This window comes from Ovis aries, chromosome 11, assembly GCF_016772045.2.
Source record: "Ovis aries strain OAR_USU_Benz2616 breed Rambouillet chromosome 11, ARS-UI_Ramb_v3.0, whole genome shotgun sequence".
Taxonomy (NCBI): Eukaryota; Metazoa; Chordata; class Mammalia; order Artiodactyla; family Bovidae; genus Ovis; species Ovis aries.
This window is the reverse complement of record NC_056064.1, coordinates 59,732,870-59,756,471: the sequence shown is the minus strand read 5'-3', so window position 1 is coordinate 59,756,471 and position 23,602 is coordinate 59,732,870. Positions and strand designations below refer to the sequence as shown.

General features: G+C 44.9%; 1 long non-coding RNA gene across 1 annotated transcript; it reads left to right on the top strand.

Moving 5' to 3' along the window:
- The first annotated feature begins 9,385 nt into the window (after positions 1 to 9,385).
- On the top strand, positions 9,386 to 18,074 carry LOC132657380 (uncharacterized). The gene is made up of 2 exons (XR_009595428.1): positions 9,386 to 12,155; positions 14,147 to 18,074. It is a non-coding gene; the product is annotated as an uncharacterized LOC132657380 (long non-coding RNA).
- Positions 18,075 to 23,602: the final 5,528 nt, after the last annotated feature.

Below are 23,602 nucleotides of genomic sequence, written 5' to 3'. Positions count from 1 at the left end.
ATTCAACGGACTGTGGCCACCAAGCTCCTCTGTCCATGGGATTTTCCCAGGCAAGAACACTGGCGTGGGTTGCCATTTCCTTCTCCAATATGCATGAAAGTGAAAAGTGGAAATGAAGTTGCTCAGTCATGTCCGGCTCTTCGAGACCCCATGGACTGCAGCCCACCAGGCTCCTCCGCCCATGGGATTTTCCAGGCAAGAGTAAGGATCCATAATTAGTTATCAGGGCTTCCCAGGTGACAATACTGGTAAAGAATGCTCCTGCCAATGCAGGAGACGCAAGAGACATGGGTTCTATCCCTGGGTTTGGAAAATACCCTGGAGTAGGAAATGGCAACTCCCTCAAGTATTCTCACCGGGAAAATTCCGTGGACAGAGGAGCCCAGTGGGCTGCAGTCCATGGGGTTGCAAAGAGCCACTGAGCGACTGAGCAGTTGGTTATCAATTTACCCTGATCTTTAAAATAATTCATAAGCTACCTATACTAATCTAGAAATGACTGGGAAAAAAATTGGAATTTATTTCCCTGCATGTAAGCAAGGCTGAGCAATGGTTACTTCATGTGACACTTAAGTGCCTTGACAAATTCCATTTAATCTGCCTAAGTCAGGACTTCTAGACAAGATGACTGAGTAAAAGCTCTTTTGTTCGGCAGTCCTCCACAAAAGACACCCAAAACATCAAAATTTAAAAAGAGGAACAGAGAGAAAAGAAATCTCTTCTCCAGTGTAATGAGGCCCACAGCTCAGACACTGATGAAAGTCTGAAAAGCACAATGAGACCTGGATCGTTCTGAAGCAGGCCGCCAAGAGAAACTGTATCTTCAGTTTATAAGCTTATGGCTAGTATTTTTTTTTTTTTTTTTCTTTCTTAGAGTGACAAAACAAAGATCCAACCAAAGACCATTTTTTCTTGGAAAACCAAAACGCAGGCATAAAGAACTGACCTGGGGCGGGGGGTGGGGGGGGTGGGGGGTTGGGGTGGGGTGGGAATCACACCAATAGTAGAGCCCTAGTTCCTGCCGCAGAGCAGTGGGGAGATAGAGGAAGATGCAGAAGTCACCAGCATTTTCCAAGATTTAATCCTCCAATGAGAGAAATGTCTAGGGAGACAGCCAGGCCAGAACAAGAAGAACAGAGAAACTAAGGACATGTTCCCAAAGCAGAGGGCGGAACAATTAGGTGACAAGATGTTCTAAGGAGGAAGCTTCTGAGAGATGGGGCAAGCTTTCACCAGCAGAAAACCTGGCATTTATTAGGCATGTAGCAAATAGTCCTTGGTTGATGGAAAGAAGGGCTTCCCAGGTGGCACGTGGTAAAGAATCTGCCTGCCAGTACAGGAGATGGAAGAGATCCTTGGGCCTGGAAGATCCCCTGGAGAAGGACACAGCATCCCACTCCAGGATTCTTGCCTGGGAAATCCCATGGACTGAGGAGCCTGGCGGGCTACAGTCCTGGAGTCGTGAAGAGTCAGACGTTTTTGAGCGGACGGAAAGAAGGAAAGGACAAAGGGAAGGGGGGCGGGTGGGGGCAGCAGAAGAATGGCAGGTGCTTAACCATCCTGTTTCCCGGGCTCCACCCTCGCCACATACAGATGAAGCCTTTGTTTCTTTTCTGGTTTCCTACCGAATGTCTAGAGCCCGTGTGATGGTCTGGGTGTGCCTACGTCTGGGCCAGAAGGGTGACATGTGTTTGACCTTAAACTCTCGGGACAGGCAGGAGTAGTCTAGGTCGCCTGAGAAGTCCTTGGATAATGAGCAGATGTAAATCCTCTTTCACACTTCTTTAAGCCAATCATTAAAAATAACAGAAATACATTTAATTTCAACCAAGGGGCTATCTTTGGATTCCATGAAGATTAGATTTAAGAATGTGTATTTACACTTCCTTTGGTGTTAAAATAATATTTGCATTGGTGTCAAAGTTAGAAACAAGTTAACTTTTAAACCCGTGCATTTTAAAAGTGACATATGTCTTGTTAGTACTTATGAGAGTTTCTTAAACTTTCTTTGCTCTGTTCTCTCATATATGTATTGTTTTGGGGTAGTCACTAAGTCATGTCTGACTCTGGTAACTCCATTGACTGGGCCTTCCAGGTCCATGGGAATGGCCAGACAAGAATACTGGAGTGGGTTGCCATTTCCTTCTCCAGGGGATCTTCCAGAACTTGGGACCAAACCCAAGTATCCTGCTTTGCAGGCAGATTCTTTACTAGTGAGCCACCAGGAAAGCCCTTTCTCATGTATAAAATAGTAGTAGCAGTATCTGTCATCCTTGATGTGAAGATATAAATGAAAACTATTTATAAAGTACCTACTACGTGGTGTCTGGTACATTGTAAGGGTCTGATTTCTCTGTTTTTAGACAAGACCCTAGTGTAATAGTATTTTCTGTGTCTGTCTTTCCCAAAGTACTTTGGAACCCCTTAAAAAAAAAAAAAAGAGGTATTCGAACACTATCAAGCAGAGAAAGTAAGACCTAACATTTCTAAAATGTTTGAAATAATATGTTAAACTTAAAAGGACCTGAACACGAAGGGTCGTCTATGTAGATGGAAGGTATAGTGTGCGTTTATTCTTTACAGTGTGAACAAAATCCAAAGTTGATTTCCCCCGCATCTGACTTCCTGCATTTACTTCCATTCACTTTCCAATGTCAGCATATCAGAGAGGGTAGTACTGCAGAAACCAAACCTTCCAAGTGGGGAAGTTGGAAGAAGTCTCCTTGCCAAGCTCAGCTCAGATGGTGGGAGGAGCTCCCTGCAAAAGGCCCTTGGCAGAGGAGCCAGCTGAATCCCAGGACGCTGGTCTCAAGTTACCCAGACCTCAAGAGCGGGGAAGAATTCTTGTCTTGCCTATCAGCCTGCTCATGAAGTTAATTCCCATCCAGGGCAGCAGCTCTCTCTGGCGTGTTTTTGGGGATGTATGGGGGTGTTTTGGGATTTTACTACAACTGGTTGTTGTTCAGTCGCTCAGTTGTGTCCGACTCTTTGAGACTTCATGGGCTGCAGCACTCCAGGCTTCCTTGTCCTTCACCATCTCCTGGAACTTGCTCAAACTCATGTCCCTTGAGCTGGTGATGCCATCCAACCACTATGGCTGGACGATAATTCTAATATTTAATGCCAGGGACCCAGGGATTCTCATCCTGCAGCGTGCCAGGGAGTCGGCAAGTGAAAAAATACCCTGTCCGGTTTGCAGTCTCCTGCCTTAAAACTATTGCCAGTCACGCATAATCACGGGCACACGTATGTGTCTATATAATAAATAAACCATGCATGTATATGAAGAAAAACATGGATTCTATCTCTAGATGTTGATACTGACCAGGGTTCTTGGCTGATGCCAATCAATGGAAATTGATCAGAGGCTGGACAACAAAATCCAGGGAAAGCTTTCCTGGGGCCCCTGCTGCAGCAGGAGGGATGGAGGGCAAGCGGCAGGTTTCCCTGCTTGTTCCCTGAGGAGGGTGGAGGTGAGCTTGTTCCTTATATAGGGTGAGGGTAAGCGAGGGTCCATGAGTCTGGCCAGAGGGACAGCTTAGGTGGTTTGCCCAGCCCGTTGGTGGGTCATGTACAGTACCCTGCTTTTGTTCCCAGCTCTAGCGAAGTGGCGGTTGGTCTTTTGGGCCTTTTGGTGTCTCCTTATTCAGAATCTGGGAGTAGGGAATGGCAGCCCACTCCAGTATTCTTGCCTGGAAATTTCCATGGACAGAGGAGCCTGGCAGGCTGCAGTCTTCGGGGGCGCAGGGTCAGACGCGCCTGAGCGACCGAGCGTGCTCAGCGTCTGCCCCGACCGCGTGTGCACAGTTGTCTGAAGTTTCTCACAGTCCCTTCGTATTTTGCCTCTCAAGGTGTTTGTCCAGCCGGGAGTGCCACAGCGAAGGGTCCTGGGTCTCAGCCTGCCTCAGCGCTGACCTAAGTTAAAGCATAGAATGTCTGGCTGATGCATTTCTTAACAGCTGAGCTGCTTAGAGATCTGTTTCCTCTGCTTCTGAATGTTGGACTCAAACCACTCTCCAAACCACTGGATCCAAGAAGCAGCTCTTGGGGATGAAACTGCGTGTCTCTGCCACACTCAGCTTCTGTTAAATATTTAGAATGGCAACAGATCTCTAAGAATCATAATTTGCTTTTTTTTTTTTTTTTTCACCTCCAGGTTTAAAGTTTCTCTCTTAAAGAGGCCCTTGGGAGAAAAAGTCAGTCTGGATAGCGAGTAAATCTGTGTGTGCGAACCCACACAAGAAGCATCTTCTTCAGGAACGGATGCTTTTTCAAGAAAGATTTTTGTAGGTGGTTCTTTTTCATTCTGACGTTGTGCTTATATTGGGCTCCACCCCCACATTCTTTCTTGCAGTTGCATTTTCAGAAAGCCAACTCATAAAAAGATATGTATCTTTCTTTGCCCTCTACTGGGGTGGAGACGCTGCTTATTTATATACACTGTCAAAAACAGATGCTATAGAAACACACACTCTCAGTTTTGGGTGGCAACGTGTCCTTCCTAACTTCATGCTGACCTGGAGGAAATTATATCCTAAGGAAATGGAAGGGGCAATAGACGTGAAAACTCCATTTGAAGAATATCTTTCTTGAGAGTTGTCCTCTTCAGGTGGAGCACTTTCAGGCTCCCTTTTCAATGGCTTATCTGGGTCTCTGAGCAAGGAAGGTTTGGCTATTATGGGTGTATTCTCCCCAGCAAGGTTAGGAACATTTCCTGATTCTTCCCAGCCAAAAGTTACAACATCAAAGAAGAAAGCAGAGTTTTATGAGAAATGTTTTCCTGGGAGCTCAAGTTATATACTGGGAGGTGGAAGAGAGAAATTTTACTGGGATGCAAACTCTTGCTTGCTGTCAGGATAGCTGTTGTAGCAACTGAAGAGCTTATGTGTTGCCCAATTTGAAGGCAAGCTCCAAAAGTCAAAAATCTTTCCTTAGAATGTGTATGCTTCACCTAATACACGTCTTCCTCGCATTATTTTATTTGTGAAAGATGAAAGTAAAAAGGCTTGTATGTTTTTCTAGCTGTGGGAGAAGGAAATGATAATCCAGTCCAGTATCTTTGCCTGGAAAACTCTATGGACGGCGGAGTCTGGCAGGCTTTGGTCCACGGGGTCGCAAAGAGCCAGACCTGACTGAAGCACCTGAGCACACACTACAGTAGTAAGAATTTCTTAAGAATTTTCTATCTATTTAGTACGAACTTTTCATCATCAGCTCCATTAAAAGGAGCTCCATTTGCTCCACTAAAAGCATCATTGTATTTCTTTTTTTTTTCTGCAGCAGTTTTAAGTTTACAGCAAAATTGAGAGGTAGGTTCCCAGGTAGCACAGTGATAAGGAAAGCACCTGCAGTGCAAGAGCTGTGGGTTCAATCCCTGCTTCAGGAAGGTCCCCTGGAGGAGGAAATGACAACCCACTCCAGTTAACTTGCCTGGGAAATCCCGCGGACAGAAGAGTCTGGTGGGCTACAGTTCATGGAGCGGCAAAGACTTGGACATGACTGAGCAAACACGAACCGTAAGGACTAACTAGGAAGGTGCAGAAATTTCCCATACATGCGACACCTCCCCCATTATTAACATTTCCCATCAGGGTGGCACGACTGTTACCATCTGAAATAGGAGGGAAGGGGGCAGGACACAGCCTTTGAAAAATAACAGAGCCCGAGGACAACACATAGGCCTGTTAGAATCAAATGGGTCCAAGATGGTGGGTGAATTCCACCAGACCTTGAGCCTCAGTGTACGCTCACTGTAACGCATCAGTTAAACAGCACACCCACAGGCACCACGGCAGCTCTGAGGCCAGCCATAAAAATCAAAAAGTGGACAGTGGTCCAACTCCTGGGAATGTCTACCCATTTCCCGAAACAGCTGGAATAATCCTCCCACTCATTAGCCTATGAAATTACCCAGCCTGGAAAGATTAAGGCCTCTCACCTTCTGATATCGTCCACATCTTGTGCATGGAGTGCATTAAATTCTGAACAAATCCACCCCTTACCTATCATTTTATCTCACTGAAGTCTTTCTGTGATGGGACACAAAGAACCTGAGGCTTGGTGTTACATATTTTATGGGTATCATAGTTTTTTAATATTTGTATTTTAAGACAGATATCACATTCCCCTGTGTGCTCAGAGGTAACCAACTCTTTGAGACCCCATGGATTTTAACCCACCAGGCTCCTCTGTCCATTGGATTTTCAGGCAAAAATTCTGGAATGGGTTGCCATTCCCTTTTCCAGGGGACCTTCCTGACCCAGGGATCAAACCTGTGTCTCCTGCATTGCAGGATCCTCCAGGGAAGCCCTTGAGTTCCTGAGATCACATAAAATCAGCAATTTCTCAAGCCATCTGCCGACTGCCCTGGAAGATGCTGTATCAGGGCTCAGAAGTTCTGTTTTCTTGTCCCACTCTTTCTATTTCACCCTTGCTTCATATTCAGTTCTACTTCCTGATTCTCTCTCAGACTGGAAACGTAGCATGGAAATCCAGCTCCCCCTTCCTAGAAATGAAAAGGTCTATGAAAACATAAAGCGCCTGAAATTTCTAACCCAGTTGCACAAAAGTAGCAGTTTCTAACTCAGACTTTTCCAAAGTGTGCTCTCCTGGAGGGGAAAACCCTGTGCATGCTTCTATTCACCTTAATAAAGAGATGCCAAGAAGGGTCAGAGGAGGTTGGAATACCCACCGAAGGTTAACCAGAGGGTCCCTCGGTCTTGCTGGGTCATCCTTCATCTGAATCACACCTCCTAGGATGCTGGTGGTGTTCTGGGCACCCCAACGTGACTCTCGTGACTTACTTCTGAGATGTTACGTAAGGATGAAAGTGAAAGTGTTAGTTGCTCATTTGTATCTGGCTCCTTGCGACCCCATGGATTGTAGCCCACCAGGCTTCTCTGTCCATGGGATTCTTCAGGCGAGAATACTGGAGCGGGTTGCCGTTTCCTTCTCCAGGGGATCTTCCCAACCCAGGGATCAAACCCGGGTCTCCTGCATTGCAGGCAGATTCTTTACAGTCTGAGCCGCAAGGGAAGGCCACGTAAGGATGTATCTATTTATGTAACAAACAGACTTGAAGGTAGTAACTCTTTTCCTGAGCCACGTGTGCTCTGTCATTCATACAGAAGTCGTCATGATGACTATACTATCTAATTTGGTAGCAAACACACACTCCCTGAACTTTGAGTCTATTGACTGAAATAAAAAAAATTAACCTCTTAACATCTTATTTTGCCTGTAAAGATGCTACATAAAAGAGAAAGTGATATTTTCTAGGAGTCGAAGATTTTCAATCTAAAACAGAACCATCACATTCAATCTTCTTACTCAACCCAGTCCAGAGACAGATCCTAAGAACTGATGTGACCGGTATATCAGTGTTCCTCATCCTAGAAGTCTGTTACTTTCTTTCTGACGTCCAAAAGATGCTGTCCTACTCAGGCAGGTGATACCTGCCTTCTAATTACTGTAGCGTTTGTGGCTTGACTTTTAGGTTTTATATCCTCTGGTCATCTCAAATTCTAAGAACTAAAATCCGGACTGTGTTTAAAGTTCTTCTATTATTAATAAAATAAGACAGTGCATCTATACATTCAAAACTGGTTTGACTGATTTTAAAAAAGTGGCTCAATGGTCAAAGAACCTGCCTGCCAATGCAGGAGATGCGGGTTTGATCCTTGGGTCAGGAAGATTCCCTGGAGAGGGAAATGGCAAGCCACTCCAGTATTGTTGCCTGGGAAATTCCATGGACAGAAGAGCCTGGCAGGCTACAGTCCACGGAATTGCAAAACCGCCGTTCAGGACTTAGTGAGTAAACAGCAACCGCAGTGGACCCCATACAGTAGAAAGGCTGTGTCTTGGGCAGCTAAGACAACAAGCAAGGCGTCTGTCACTTTGTACATCATGGTTGTGCAGAAACAGCACTTTTATCTACGACTTCATCTTTCAAGTCATTGTTCTTGGTTAGATAGCGGCAGTATCAGCAGTTTGGCCCTTTGACCTCTTTGACCGTTGAAAGCCCTAAGGCCTGGCTTCTGAGAAGAGTTACAGGGCAGAGCTGCAACTCAGTATCTAATCCAGCCCTCTTATAGTCTCTTTCTGTTGCTGTTAAGTCACGAAGTGGTGTCTGACTGTTTGGGACCCTATGAACTGCAGCACGCTAGGCCTCCCTGTCCTTCAGTGTCTCTTGGAGCTTGCTCAAACTCATGTCCATTGAGTAGGTGATGCCATCGAACCATCTCATCCTCTGTTGCCCTCTTCTCCTCCCGCCCTCAATCTTTCCCAGCATCAGGGCCTTTTCCAGTGAGTCAGCATTTCACAGCAGGTGACAAGATCCTAGCCACTAAACCAGTGGCTACTGACAAGGGCCTTGGCCCTTTGGCTTTGCAGGAAAATAATTCCCACAAAAATAAAAAGAGTTAAAGAGGTGAAGTATTTATTAAGAGGAAAAAGCACAGCACAGGTGAATGGACGCACGGGTGGGCTCAGGGAGAGAGCTGCCGAGTTGTGTCCTCTTGGTAGTGTTTGAATTACTTTTGTGGGGCACGTCTTCCTGGTCTCCTTTGGCCAATTATTCTGATTTGACTGGTTCACAATCCATATTTGGTGCATATCAAGATCCTCCCATGTGTGCGCCCGCGCCTCTTAGCCAAGATGGATCCTACCACAAAGGCATCTGGGTAGAGCATCCTTTGACACTGCTCCCCTTTGGCCTGCAAGAGCGTTTTCTGTGCATGTGTGGTTGGGAAGTTTTTCCAGTGGTCATGTAAGGATGTGAGAGTTGGACTGTGAAGAAAGCTGAGCAGCGAAGAATTGATGCTTTTGAACTGTGGTGTTGGAGAAGACTCTTGAGAGTCCCTTCGACTGCAAGGAGATCCAACCAGTCCATTCTGAAGGAGATCAGCTCTGGGATTTCTTTGCAAGGAATGATGCTAAAGCTGAAACTCCAGTACTTTGGCCACCTCATGCGAAGAGTTGACTCATTGGAAAAGACTCTGATGCTGGGAGGGATTGGGGGCAGGAGGAGAAGGGGACGACCAAGGATTAGATGGCTGGATAGCATCACTGACTCGATGGACGTGAGTCTGAGTGAACTCTGGGAGTTGGTGATGGACAGGGAGGCCTGGCATGCTGCAGTTCATGGGGTCGCAAAGAGTCCGACACTGAGCGACTGACTGACTGAATGAGTGTGGTTGGGAAGGCTCCTGGCTTTGGGAAAGACAGATACGCGGTCTGAGTAGGGTCCAGCCTCCTCCCTTAATTGTCCTGCTATTCCTGTCTTGGAGTTTTGGGCAATAGGGAATGCATTTCCAGTTGCTTACTCTGGGGCGGGAGCATGGGGTGGGGATGCTGGGGGCATCTGCCTCCTGCCTCAATCAGAATGCCAAATTATTTGTCTGAGGTGTAGACTACTACTCAACCAAAAGAAGCATATAGCAACATAGGATTTGTCACAAGGAAGGCAGACCAAGCACAGGGGAGCTGGGCAAAGCCAGGGAAAGTTATTAATATAAACATGGGACAGATCTTGATAACAGCTGAGCCACTGAGCAAAATGGGTTTTTGTCTGGTGAAAGAGGTCTTAGTTAATCTACAATCCATTTTTATTTTTAATTTATTTTTTTATCAAGATAACACTGGCTTCTAATATTATCTCAGCTTCCTGTATACAACACTGATATTTCTACTTCTGAAAGCAGTGTGCTCACCACAAAAATTTTAGTTTCCATTCATCTGGAATGACTGTTTAGTAACAGTTTTTTGTTTTTTTTTTTTTTTTAAGAGGGGCATCTGAAAGTATGAATATGATATTGAAGGCACATTGCTATTTTAATAGAAAATCTGAGAATCTGTAGAATAGGATTGAGACGGTTTGTTGAGATGAATTTAGCCAGCCTCTGCCAGTGTTACTAACATACTCAATTTCATTTATGCATACAGTGTTCTTTTGTTTTACCTCTGATCTTTAATGTGTGTTCTTTTCTCATCTTTGAATTCTTCAAAATAAGTCTTGTTAGGCTTTTTCCAAATGCTGGCATTGACGAGAGTACCCTATAATCTGTAGAGGGTTTGCAATGATTGACGGGCCAGGGTTTGTGAGCGGGAATTTTGTCATAACGTGTGTCCTGAACCATTGGTAATTTTGTTTTACCAGTTCCGAATTTCAGACTTTTGCTTATTCAACTTGAACAGGCAGGTTGCTTATTTCTTTCTCTTGCTTGCAAAGCATCTTTATGAGATGGAAAAAGAACCCTGATTCTGAGGGGGTACGTAAGGGCATATCTGTTGGAAAGCTTCTCTTGACCGTCATCTGAGTATAAAGTATTTCCAGCTTGCAACAACGACAGCTGTCTCTTCCTGAAGACCTGTGTGACAAAGCCGTCAGGCAGAAGCAGTGGTCCCCTCCCACCGTGCCAGGCAAGAGTCAGAACGCTGGGTTCCTCTCTGGGTCTAGGTTTCCCTGTAGCTCCAAGCAAGTTTGCTACCCTTTGTCTGTTAGTAAGCAGAGACCCGGGATTCTAGTATGGAGCTATGCAATGAAGAACAGGAGTTTCATGGGCTGCCACTCAGAGTTGACTCTGGGAGGGGTGGGGTCACCTGCACAACCTAGACGCCGCCCCTCATCATGGTCTGTCTGAGCCGGGATTTTCCCTTTCTTAGCTTCAGCTCTATTGTTGTGAGTGAAAATATAGACCCGTACATATTACATCTGGAGGAGGAAATGGCAACCCACTCCAGTACTCTTGCCTGGAAAATCCCATGGAGGGAGAATCCCTTGGAGGGAGGAGCTGGTAGGCTACAGTCCATGGGGTCGCAAAGAGTCGGACACGACTGAGCGAGTTCACTTCACTTCACATATTACATACAACCCAGGAAATAACACTTTGGCCAACTGATGCCAGGAGCCGACTCAGTAGAGAAGACCCTGATGCTGGGACAAATTGAGGGCAGGAGGAACAGGGGGAGACAGAGAATGAGATGACTGGATGGCATCACTGACTCAGTGGACATGAGTTTGAGCAAACTCCAGGAGGTAATGAAGGACAGGGGAACCTGGTGTGTTGCAGCCCGTGGGGTCACAGAGTTGCACACGACTGAGCAGCTGAACGACATCGTGTGTTACTATACGTTCGGTGTTTCCACTGGAATGCCTCACCTTTTCTTTTCTGGACCAAAGGGGCTTTCACTCATGCTGGGACCCCAGTGCTCTCTCTGCTGACATGATTTTCCTTTTTTTCCTCCAGCAGAACCAATTGTTTCTTTATTTGTGCCCCTACAGAAACGTATCTGAATTTTTTCCCTAGCATTCTTTCAAAATAGAGGAATGAACCCGATTCTAAGGGTCCAGAGAAATCACTGAAACCGTCATGACAGGTAATTTTCAATTTAACAAGCACTTTATCATTCTTATTATGGTCCAGGCTTATTGTGTTTACAAATATTAACTCATCGACCCCACCTAGCAGCTGATGAGATAGGTGCTGTTACTACTCCCACTCACCCGATGAGAACGCACAGAGGCACAGGGTTGAGCCGCTCGAGGTCACACACGGACCAGGATTTGAACCTCAGTGGTCCAATTCCCCAGTCGAGGACCTCGTCAACTCCAGCGCTACATCATGTCCTTCTGATGAAGGCCAGTCTTCAGGGCACGCATGACAGCAGAATTTCAGGCACGTGGAATTGTTTCAAAGCCACTGGTAGGGGATGGGTCTCCTTGTTGTTCATGAACCCATGCAGCCATAGAATGTAGCCACTAGGTTCCCTTTGATCTGCCGTGCTGGCGCAGAGTTGCACAGGGTCTCTTTATTCAGATAAAGCGTCGGCCAGAACAGTGTGTTCTCAAGGGAACCTGGTGTCTCCCCGAGTGGAGGAGTTGGCCGGGTCTCATGATTTACGAAGCCACAGGCTAAACGGAACTCCAGTTGCTCGGAGACCAGGTGCTTCTATACCCTACGGTTGCCCAGGACATTTCCTAGGGGTGGAGCTTGGTAGTTGAAAGTCCACGGCTTGGGCATGACTTTTTCCTCCCTGGAAAAGTGGGCTTTGGGACGGTTCAACATGATCCAGAAAGTGCAGGCTGTATGTAAACCTGCCTCTTTGGGGGTATGGTTTTTTCGCTGGTGGCACTTCTTCATGGTCAGTTACCTTTGGTGAGTGTATATTGACTGAAGATGAGTAAGTTTGGACGGTAGCTAATAATACATTTGAGTTTTTAGGCTACTATTCCTTTGATGAATGCTTTGCTAAATGAGACGAGGAATCATTGCTTTACAAATACAGACTAATCCTGCGCTTCATGGTTTGGTTCTGTGCTTTCCTTCTGATCAGAAGCATAATTACTTCAAAAGTGGTATACATTCACTGCTGGTGCTGCTGCTAGGTCACGTCAGTCATGTCTGACTCTGCGCGACCCCATGGACTGTAGCCCACCAGGCTCCTCCATCTGTGGGATTTCCCAGGCAAGAGCACTGGAGCGGGGTGCCATTGCCTTCTCCGAAACATTCACTAGGTACTTACTATTCAAACATGACAGAAAACCGAGCAGATTATGAAGGCCTCTATAAACAGCTTCTCAAAGACAACTGGAACAACCGTTTGATATACTCCTCTCATTTTAATGCGTGCATAAATTTAGACACATATGTTTAGCATATTGCATCCCGGGCAGTAAAGAATCCTACCAATGAAGGAGATGCCGATTGGATCCCAGGGTCGGGAAGATCCCCTGGAGAAGGAAATGGCAACCCAGTCCAGTATTCTTGCCTGGAGAATCCCATGGAGGGAGGGGCCTGATGGGCTACAGTCCACGGGGTTGCAAAGAGTGGAACAAGACTGGGAGACTGAGCCTGCACATATTTATCATATTATTATTGATAATAATTTTAAATGAGATTATATTGTATATACTGTTTTAAACTGTGCTTTTAAACTAAGGAATATTGAGTGCAAAAGCAGTCAGTAAGTACTCCAGCACATAATTTCTCTTGCATAAGGGAATCCCATAGTTAAATATTGCCAATTTCATGCCTTCACAATGTTCTGTATTATAATAAATAAAACAACATTTGACATGGAAAAAAATTGTCACCCTAAGGAAAAAAAATAAAAGGTTTCTCTAAACTTCCTCCACCTTAACTTTGCAATGTTACTGATCACCGAATTGAACCAGTAAGTTACACAAGAACTTTCTATTCACCTTTAATTTAAAAGTGAAAGTGAAGTCACCCAGTCATGTCCGACTCTTTGCGACCCCATGGACTGTAGCCTACCAGGATCCTCTGTTCATGGGATTTTCCAGGCAAGAGTACTGGAGTGGGTGCCGTTCCCTTCTCCATTTAATTTAAACACATGCAAAAAATATACACGGCCTCTCCTCAAATCGAAAAACAGAAGACAAAACCTTCACAGAAGTTGCTATTAAACTTTCAAGGCAAGTAAGTTTAATAATTTAAATTAAACACACACACAGACAAATAGATAGGAAAAAAAACCCCACTTCTAAGAATAGGATAACAATGACCAGGGTTTACAGCAAATTCCTCTTTTATTAGATCTTTGCTATCTTTGCTAATTATTTTTTAAACACTTTAGAGCATCTGGAAAGTTCCATACAGGGTAACTTTCCTGTAAAGAGATATTGAAAAAAATGTAGCACCGTCAGGAGACAGTGATCAGCATGGGGAAGAGATCACACCAGTTAAAAAGCATTTGAAGAATATGGGCTTATAGCCAGAGCAACAGAAAACAGAGCAGGCCTCTGTCTCCCTCTCCTCCTCCTTCTCTCTCACTCCCTCCGTACGAACGTGTGCAGGCTGGTTAAAAAAGAGCTTTCCCTCTCTCTTTCCTCCTTCCTTCCTTCCTTTTCTTCTCTTTTTCTGTCTGTCTTGAGGGCTACATTAGACTTAATGAGCAGACAACTCAAGGAACCAGACCGCAATGTAAGGAGACTTGCTTGTGGTCAGACATGAATGAAAGTGGTTGTTTGCATCGGGCGGTGGTAAGGATGATGATGTTGGTGTTATAAACAATGCAACAAGTAAGAATTGAGCCGTATTGACCATTGTTAAGTGCATTTCCTGGGTCATCACAGTGAATCTTGGCAAGAGCCTCATGAACTATTTCTGTTATCCCCACTTTACAGATCGGAAAAGCATGACATTAAAGCTTCTTGCATGTGTCTTGAGAGCAGCCTGGATGCGGAGCTGAGCTACATCGCAGAGGCATACCTCAGAGACTAAACTCGTAAGCGCCTTGCTTTGTGAACAGTAGTGAATCATCTGTTACTGAATTGGCCATTGAATCATCTGTATAAATATTTAGTAATCTCTCCAGCAAATACTCAAAGCCATTGTGATAACAAGAATGCAGTGGGGTTCAAACAGCTGATGACTCGTTGGATTAGATCTCATTGGTTTCGTATTTTACGACCAATCAGACACAAAGGTCACGGTTTCTGAGTTGGCCACTTTAGAAACCTTCTTCAAACATTCTCGTAATTAGGATGGCTCCTCCCTACGCAGACATATACGCGCATCATTTCAGACTTGCTTCCCACTCGGTGCATGGAGCACAGCTTAATAATCGATAGGCTCTTTCTGTTTGCTTTAGCAATACAACATCTGTTTTGTTTATTAGTTCATTCATTTTGGTCACACTGTGAGGAAGGTAGGAATCTTAGTTCCCCGACCAGGGATTGAGCCAGTGCCTCCCCCCACATCCCCCACTGGGAGCTCAAAGTTTTAGCTACCGGACCACCAGGGAGGCCGCGATAATCAGCAGGCTTTGGAAGATGCCCTCCTCGAGGCAGATCTGATACAGGAAACCTCTGCTCATCTTCAGAGCCACCTTTTTAAAAGTCTTTCTCGTCACAGTGACGACGAAGAGCAGCCATGCCTCTCTGATGCCCCTCCCTTCGTCCACTTGAAAGAAGGACTTCTGAGGATCAGAGCCGGGCAGCCGCTGTGGGGACCGAGTCTCTGCTTTAAACATCCCCAGGACCCAGTGTGTGGGGCTCTCAGAAGAGTGTGTGAGCAACATGAGTCGTTAAGTGGCAACATTTAATTACTGAAATAATGGGTGTAATATGCTACATAACATCAGGTCTTCCAAGCACATAGTAACTCCTCAGTGTGTGCGTACACTTCTCTTCAAAAACACACACTGGGACACTCTGTATTCGTCTGTCTTCTAGAGTGTGTATGGATTTGACTCTGTGTGTGTGTGTGCGTTAAATCGGGTCCCCAGCCTACTGAATCCAATGCCTGATGATCCGAGGTGGTGCTGATGTAATAATATAGAAGCAAAGTGCACAAAAAATGCAATGCTTGAATCATCCCCAGACCATCCCTCTCACCCCCACCTTGATCCTGGGAAAAACTATCTTCCACGAAACTGGTCTTGATGCCAAACATGTTGGGGATTGCTGTTAAAAGATATATTTCCTATATTTCCCTTTCTTAACCTGGAGCCTAAACTTTCTGAGTGGGGCTCATCATTTAAATGAAACAAAGTTCTACCTGAATAGACTCTCAAAACCTGCAGAAATATGACAAGAATTATTAGAAATAACCGTGAAAAGTTTTTTCAAGCATTTAAACTACTGAATCTCAGACAACTGCTAAATTAAAACTCTAAAGACCCCATCACTCGGCCAGAACTATTTCACATCAGCGTCTCTTCTACAAAATAAACCTGTGCGTGTTCATTTTATATGGATCCCTTTTCACTCTCCCCTGCCTTTCCCAAGGAGCCGACTGTTAAAAGAACCACAAGAAACCCCTTTGAAAGCAGAGTCCATTTGATTATTTTTATGGGTGGCACGTTTTTATTTCAGTAAAATGATTTGTTTCCCGATGGAGTTCACTAGCATTAAAGCCAGCTCTGAGTCCTGGGTTTTAGACAAGTTGACAGTGAGGTGGTTCTGATAACATGTGATTACCCAGGCACTTCCCTAGCAGCCCTGGGGCCATTTTCCATGCCATTCAGTTAAAGGAGTTTCCATCGTGACTCACATTCTGCGCTCTGAAGAGCTTTCATCATATGGTGCAGTGAGGCATTATTTTAAGATAGAATGCCTGTAAGAAAGCTGCTTCGCTTCCTCCCATTGTGAGATGTTCCTCTTAAGTGTGCATCACCCAGACACTTTCTTCCTTGACTCCTGACCATGTCTGTGCTTCTCCTGAGAGGTCAGCCTTTAACGTTCAGACGAGAAAAGGACCAGGGAGCTTCGTGGGTATCTCAGAGTCCAGCTGAGGGAAACGTAAAGAGCTTTGGCCCGGCCACTGCATTTGCTCCCCGTCTCTCTGCACACCTCGCTTTCCAGGCTGACTCCACCGCTCTGTCACTGGGTGTTTGAATCTTTGCGACCCCATGGACTGTAGCCCGCCAGGCTCCTCTGTCCATGGGATTTTTCAGGCAAGGACCCTGGAGTGGGTTGCCATTTCCTCCTCCAGGAGCTTTTCACTACCCCGGGATGGAACCTGCATTTCCCCTGTCTCTTGCGTTGCAGGCAGATTCTTTACCCATTTGGGGAACTGGGGAGGCACTTCCAGGCTAAAGAAGACACTTAAAATACATTATTTCAAGAACTGCAGAAGCGTGAAATAGCTTAGTCAGCTCCCCCAAATTTCCTGTTGACTTGACAAAGCATACATTAACTCACTAATTATGGTGACTAATGACATATCTGTAAATATTTACCTGTATGACATTCAGATTTGCTTTAGAGAATATATTAAAATCTCTATGTAGATTCTAAATCTATAGATTTACAGATAGATTAAAATCTATATAGAGAGGCTATATTAAAATCTATAAACCAATGAAGAACACTAGCTGGGTTCCCAAAACATATAAAGGGCTGCTTTTTTTTTTTTTTAAACCTTAAACTGAAATCCATTTCTCAGGTTGATGAGAAATACTGAGGTTTGACGTGGTGAGTAAGATCAAAATATTCCTTTGGGTAAAGATGGCTCTCTCTCTTATTTTGGAGGATATTTACTTGAAAGATATGTACTGATAGGTATATAGCCTGAGAGACACAAAAAATGACTGAAAAGAACATACATTGTGATAAATACCTTTGTTCTGAATTACAGAGACTAAAGGTTTGATCCAGAAAAGAAGACTGCATAAATCACACAGATTCATGATTTTGCGTTAAAGTCAAAGCCATTGCCAACTGGTTAGCTCGCCAACATTTTTTTTTTTTTTTTAGTTTTTTTGTTTTGTTTTCTCTTCAACCTTTTTATTGCAAACTTCCTTTGAAATTGCACAACTCCTCCATTTCTTAAGCATGCAGCACTGACCTCCAGTCCTGCGTATTGAGCTCCAATACTTTGGCCACCTGATGCAAAGAGCAGACTCACTGGAAAAGCCCCCGATGCTGGGAAAGACTGAGGGCAGGAGGAGAAGGGGCGGTGGGAGGGTGGTTGGATGGCATCATCCACTCAACGGAAATGAGTCTTAGCAAACTCTGGAGACAGTGAAGGGCAGGGAAGCCTGGTGCGCTGCAGTCCCCGGGGTCACAGAGAGTCGGACACGCCTTAGTGATGAGCAGCAGCAACAGCGTCATGACCTCCAGTTATTCTCAAAGGAGGATTTCTTTAGCAAAGCGATTTTATCCCTCGCTAAAGAAGCCCACTCAGTCATAAACATCTAAGGAAGGAAATGGCATTTCCTCCTCGTGTTCTCCCTTTCAAGTTCAAAAAGGGATGAAAGAAATTTCTGTATGAAAAGCCCTTTGTATTTCGTCAGCAACTAGATGTAGCCCGGAACGGCACACTGACATACAGATCGCTCCGATCCTGGGGAACCGTGAGCCATTTCAAATGACAGCTGCTCTAACCAAGCATTTGAGTCACAGAGAAATTTTTGTATCTGCCCTACCTGTTCTGTTAAGGTCACCTTTCGGCAATTAGCGGTGTTCTTCTGATATAGTAACCCTTGAATAACATGTGCTCACTTACTTTTTCAGTATTTTTGAACAGCGTGTCCTTCCTTCAGAACAGCACAGTATATGCTTTTTTTTTTTTTTTTTTTTTTAAATAAATAGCTTCTTCACACCAGTATCATTCCTTTGTGGTTCTATGTAATACTCCATTACCATGAATCACAAGACCCTGATTTTATTAATATCATATGTGAAAAAGTTGCCCCACAGCCACATCTGGATGCAAATAATTGTCGTCTACCTCAGCACAGCACACCTCACTCCCTTTTTCGTTTGTAATGCAACTTTAAAAAAAAAAAACGGTTTAAGTAAAAAAGCTACTAATCTAAACCGCCTTTATCTCCCAAACTCACATCCCCCAAAATCCTTTTTATCTTCCAAAACCCTACCCAGGAAAAAGAAATACATTTATAAAAAGACAGATTTCGCTGATAGTTTTTTCGTCTTCTTTCCTTCCTGTCTTTCTGATGAATAGTTGAGTAAAAGATTCTCTGTATGACAGTAAATATCCAGACTGGAAATTTCCCTGTCTTTTCTTCGTCTCTCACTTCTCCTCTGTACCATGTTATGAACTAGATGGACTTCCCTGGTGGCTCAGATGGTAAAGAATCTGCCTGCAATGCAGGAGACCCAGGTTCAACCCCTGGGTTGGGAAGATCCCCTGGAGAAGAGAATGGATACTCACTCCAGTATTCTTACCTGGAGAATCCCATGGACAGAGGGGCCTGGCAGGTGACCGTTCTTGGGGTAGATAGACACAGTCATGCAGTAAAGCAAGGCACCTTCTTCCCACCAGATTTTGTCCTTTTCAGATGGAGCTCTGTTGGAAAGAGACTGTAGAAGAGTCAAACCCATCATAGGTTTGAATGGGGCATTCATCCCTGCCGTCATGGTGTAGCACTCGCTGATAAATTCACTCTATTTGGCTTTAACACAAAGCCTGGAAAATTCACAGAACCTTGAACTGGGTAAACAGTCATTACAATGAGCATTTTCTAGAAAAAAAAAAAATTGGTAGTTTTTGAGAGGGAGAGATAGTTGTCCTTATGGAGTATATATTTTAGAATACATGTTTTCCATTGGAAAACATGCTTACTTCCTTAAAAGAATTTTTCTTAAGTGGCCATTGTTGAGGATTTTACATATCTCAGGGTACTATTCTAAAAATCTTTTGATCACATTTATGAGAGTGAGGTTGTCAAGAACCACAAAGTAATTATTCTCACAGTTTTATGTATGTATAGATCAAGGGCCTGTAAGCCGAAAAGCCTGTTTTTGTAAATAACCGTTTATGGAACACACAGCCATCCTTATTTTTTTCTTATCGTCTATGACTGCCTTTGAGCTACTATTACAGAGTTGAATTGCGCTGACAGAGACCCAATGAGGCCCCGAAAACTTAGGATACTGACTACCTGGCCCTTAAAGAAAAATGCTTGCTGACACTTAGTATAGATGATCAGCCTCTATTGACTCAGCTGAAAATGAAATGATATATGCAAATATTTAAAAGTTTCAGACACAGAAGACAATCAAATACGTTCCTTTCAGAGCTGAAATTTAGTTTCGTTGAGACAGAAAGAAAGAATTGAATACGTTCATCTACACTCTTATGTTTTTTTTTTAAACCCTGAAGAATTTCAATGATGCTCCTTAGTAAGACTTCGAAGAATTTCCTAATTCATCTCATGGATGGGACCGAATGTTGGCAGACCCTCTTTATCCAAACTTGGCTGTCTTTAGGGGTTGGGGGTAAACAGAGGACTCAAGATAAGAGCTTCTTTTCATTTTGGCAAAGGAAAACAGAGTTGTCCCACTTCTGACAAATCATCCCATTTTTGACACATCAACAGGCACGCAAGTAGCATTTCATTTTACGAGGCAACAAACGAATCTGAGGTGTTGTCTTGATGCTATTATTTCAGTTGCTGGAGAGTCCCTTGCATCACTCTGCCACTGAATTTCAGAGCTAGATGAGGCAGGATATGCATGGTTTGTGATTTCATAAACAACCACATTATCTGTTCCACCCAATGCAAGCAAAGCCATGGGACTGTTTCCAGCGCTGGTATTGATTCTGCTCTTTCTGCTGCAAAATGAACGCTTGCTGTTCGAAGCGGCTGCATAAAAGCAGGGCCCGCTATAGGTCTCACCCACAACATCAGTCCAGACAGTGTATGCATTGACCATCTGATACAGAGCAGGGATGAAGGGCCTGTGTTTTGAAAATATTAATAGGTGTGCAGGCAAATTCACAGACTACTCCTTTCCCTTGCAAATTAAAATCGCTCTGGAGCCGGCCAGTTAAATCATTCTCTGCCAGAACAAACATGAAGACTAGATGTAGTGCTCAGGGGAAAAAAGCATCAGCCAATATTGTTATAACACGTCTCTGGAATCCATCACTTCGTATCAGAAGGTGACATCAAGAATAAATATCGGGGACTTCCCTGGTGATCACAGTTCAGTTCAGTCGCTCAGTCGTGTCTGAATCTTTGCGACCCATGGACAGCAGCAAACCAGGCTTCCCTGTCTATCACCGACCCCTGGAGCTTGCTCAAACTCATCATCACCCTGGAGATCCAGCGCTTTGCAATTCGGGCAGTACAGGTTTGACCCCTCGTCTGGGAACTAAGATCCCACATGCCTCAGGGCAACTAAGCCCACGTGCCGTAGGTAAGATCCAGTGTCGTCAAATAGAGAAAGAATAATTATCATCACACCTGCAGATTTCAAGACTCTTACAGAAGAAAGGTGGGATTCCCCCATGGCTCAGCCGTAAAGAATCTACCTACAAGGCAGGAGACAAGGGTTTGATCCCTGGATCAGGAAGATCTCCTGGAGAAGGATATGGCAACTGACTCCAGTATTCTTGCATGGGAAATCCCATGGACAGAAGAGTCTGGCAGGCTACAGTCCATGGGGTCACAGACAGTGGGACACGATTTAGCAGCTAAATAACAACAGCAAAAGACAGGCATGTTCAAGTCTAACCTCAAAGAGAACTTTGAAATGTTTATGAATACTGTTCAAAATCAGGGAGAACATCCCCTGAAATGTTTAAGACATTTCTAGCCACCTGTGATCTACCCTAGCTCTTGTGAATTTTGGCACTAGATTAGAGAAGGCTGTACTAATACAAAATACTTCTCTGGTTTTCAGGGACGAAATGAAAAAAAAAATCGCATTGTAAATTAGATTGAATTCCTACTGTTAATACTTCTTATCTATTGACACTGCTTTGGAGACAGAGGACTAGACAGTATTGCTGCCCTGTAACTGGAAGCATTCTCAAAGGCCAAACAATCCTCTCTCTTTTATTAGATTAAGAGATACAGATGAGGGCTGTGAGTCTTCATGAAATCTCCGTGTTTCACTGATCCCAGCCCCTCTAAGCCTTCAGGTTGGTCCACCATCCCTCCAAATGCACCAAAAACTCTTCCTGGACAAAGACAGATACAAACAAGCAGAAGGTGCTTTCCTAACATTTGTGGAATCCAGGGTAAGAGTTAAAATCAAGAGCCACACACTGTATGTCTAACCGTTTAAATCACACACCATGCTAAGAAGGATTCAATACAATGTGTTAATTATACTGTCTCAACAAATACAGCTGCTTTATGATTTAAAGAGTCAACTTTGGATTTAGAATTTTCAGCCTTTGGAGGTTCTCACTAGCGCTTTGAAACATTCACCTGCCTTTTATTTCGTTCTTGCTGCGTGCGGGCTTTCTCTAGTTGCAGGAGTGAGACCACTCCCCAGCCGCAGGCGCGGGCTCCTCACCACAGTGCCTGCTCTTGCTGCAGCTCCAGGGCTGGCGAGCCGGCTCAGTAGCGGTGGTTTCTGGGCTTCATTTCCGGATGGCACGCGGAACCTTCAGGGACCACAGCTGGAACGTATGTCCCCGGCCCTGGCACGCGGTTCTTCACCCCGGACTACCAGGGAAGGCCCCGCAGTGGCATCCGAGGGTGAGAAAGCCCCAGTCCCTGCACCCACTCCAAAGCAGGTACCCCCATCTCAGTTTGCTCCCGATTCCGACCTGAGCCACGGAGGCAATTCCCGGCGGGATATAGGTCCCCACCCGTGCGGTGTAAGCCTTCCACGCTCCCCACACCTTCCATTCTGCCAAAGAGCTGCCTTTGTGTGCTTCTGGGGCCCAGGAGCCACACCTGGGGAGAAGCTCAGGAAGGCTGGCTTGGAAGGAGGCCTGGGCTGTTTGGGGCTGGAGATCCCGTGGTCCTGGAGCCTTGGAACATGGTCGAGAAAGGAAGCACAGTCTCTGAGAGGCTAACCTCTTACTTAGTCCTTGCCCCACAGAGAGAGGGGCATCTAGGCCAGGGACGGAACCTCCTCTTCTGGAGCAAGGCCCTTCAGTTAGGAATTTGGGATCAACAGCTGCACTCTACTGTACATCAAATAGATACACCATAAGGAATGACTGCGTATCACAGGGAACTCTGTTCAATATCTTGTGAAAAGTGTAAAAGCGTTAGCTGCTCAGTCATGTCTGCCTCTTTGCATGGACTGTAGCCTGCCAAGCTCCTCTGTCCATGGGATTCTCCAGGTAAGAATACTGGAGTGGGTTGCATGCCCTTCTCCAGGGGATCTTCCGGGCCCAGGGATCGACACCGTGTCTCCTGCTTTACTGAGTGAGCCTAAAATAACCTATAATGGAAAAGAATCTGAAAAAGAATAAACACGAGCATGTCCGTAATAAATATATGTGCACCTGAAGCATTGTAGATCAGTTATACTCCGATTTTCAAAAAGGTAAATAAATAGATAGATACAGTTAACTAGCAAAAGTTAAATAAGTGAAGTGTGACCTTGGGTGGGGGCTGGCTGATCTCTCCACTCACGTGTTTCTGTGACAGCAATGTCTCCCTTCGCAATTTCCCATCATGGATTTTTCTCCTTGCCTTTAAAATATCATTTAGAACGTATTTCACTCTCAGCTAGAGTAGAAAGGATGATTGGAGTCATATGGTATTGAACAGCATTTCATAACAGCAGGGATCAAAGTTCCAAATTGATAAGAACAAATCAAATTGCCTGAGCCTTCTGTAATTATTTTGTGAAGGATTTATTGAATTTGGCATGGATTCCTGCATAGAGGCCACCACCAAACCAGCGTGGGTCCATCTTCACCCTAGACAAGAGAGGCATTCGTGATATCTGCAGAGCTGCCGTGTACATAGCACGTACCACGTCTTCATGTGAATATGTTCGGGTTTAAACGCTTTATGAAAGTGAAACTCTTAGTTGCTCAGCTGTGTCCGACTCTTTGCCGCCCCATGGACTGTAGCCCACCAGGCTCCTCTGTCCATGGGATTCTCCAGGCAAGAGTACTGGAGTGGGCTGCCGTTTCCTACTTCAGGGGATCTTCGTGACCCAGGAATTTAACCTAGGTCTCCTGTACTGCAGGCAGATTCTTTACTGTCTGAGCCACCAAGGCTTCCAAGTGACTCTAAAGGTAAAGAACCTGCCTGCCAATGATGGTGAGGTTATGAGATGCGGGTCCAATCCCTAGGTAGGGAAGATCCCCTGGAGGAGGGCATGGCAACGCACTCCAGTGTTCTTGCCTGGAGAATCCCGTGGACAGAGGAGCCTGGCTCGCCACATGGGGCGCAAAGCATCAGACACGAC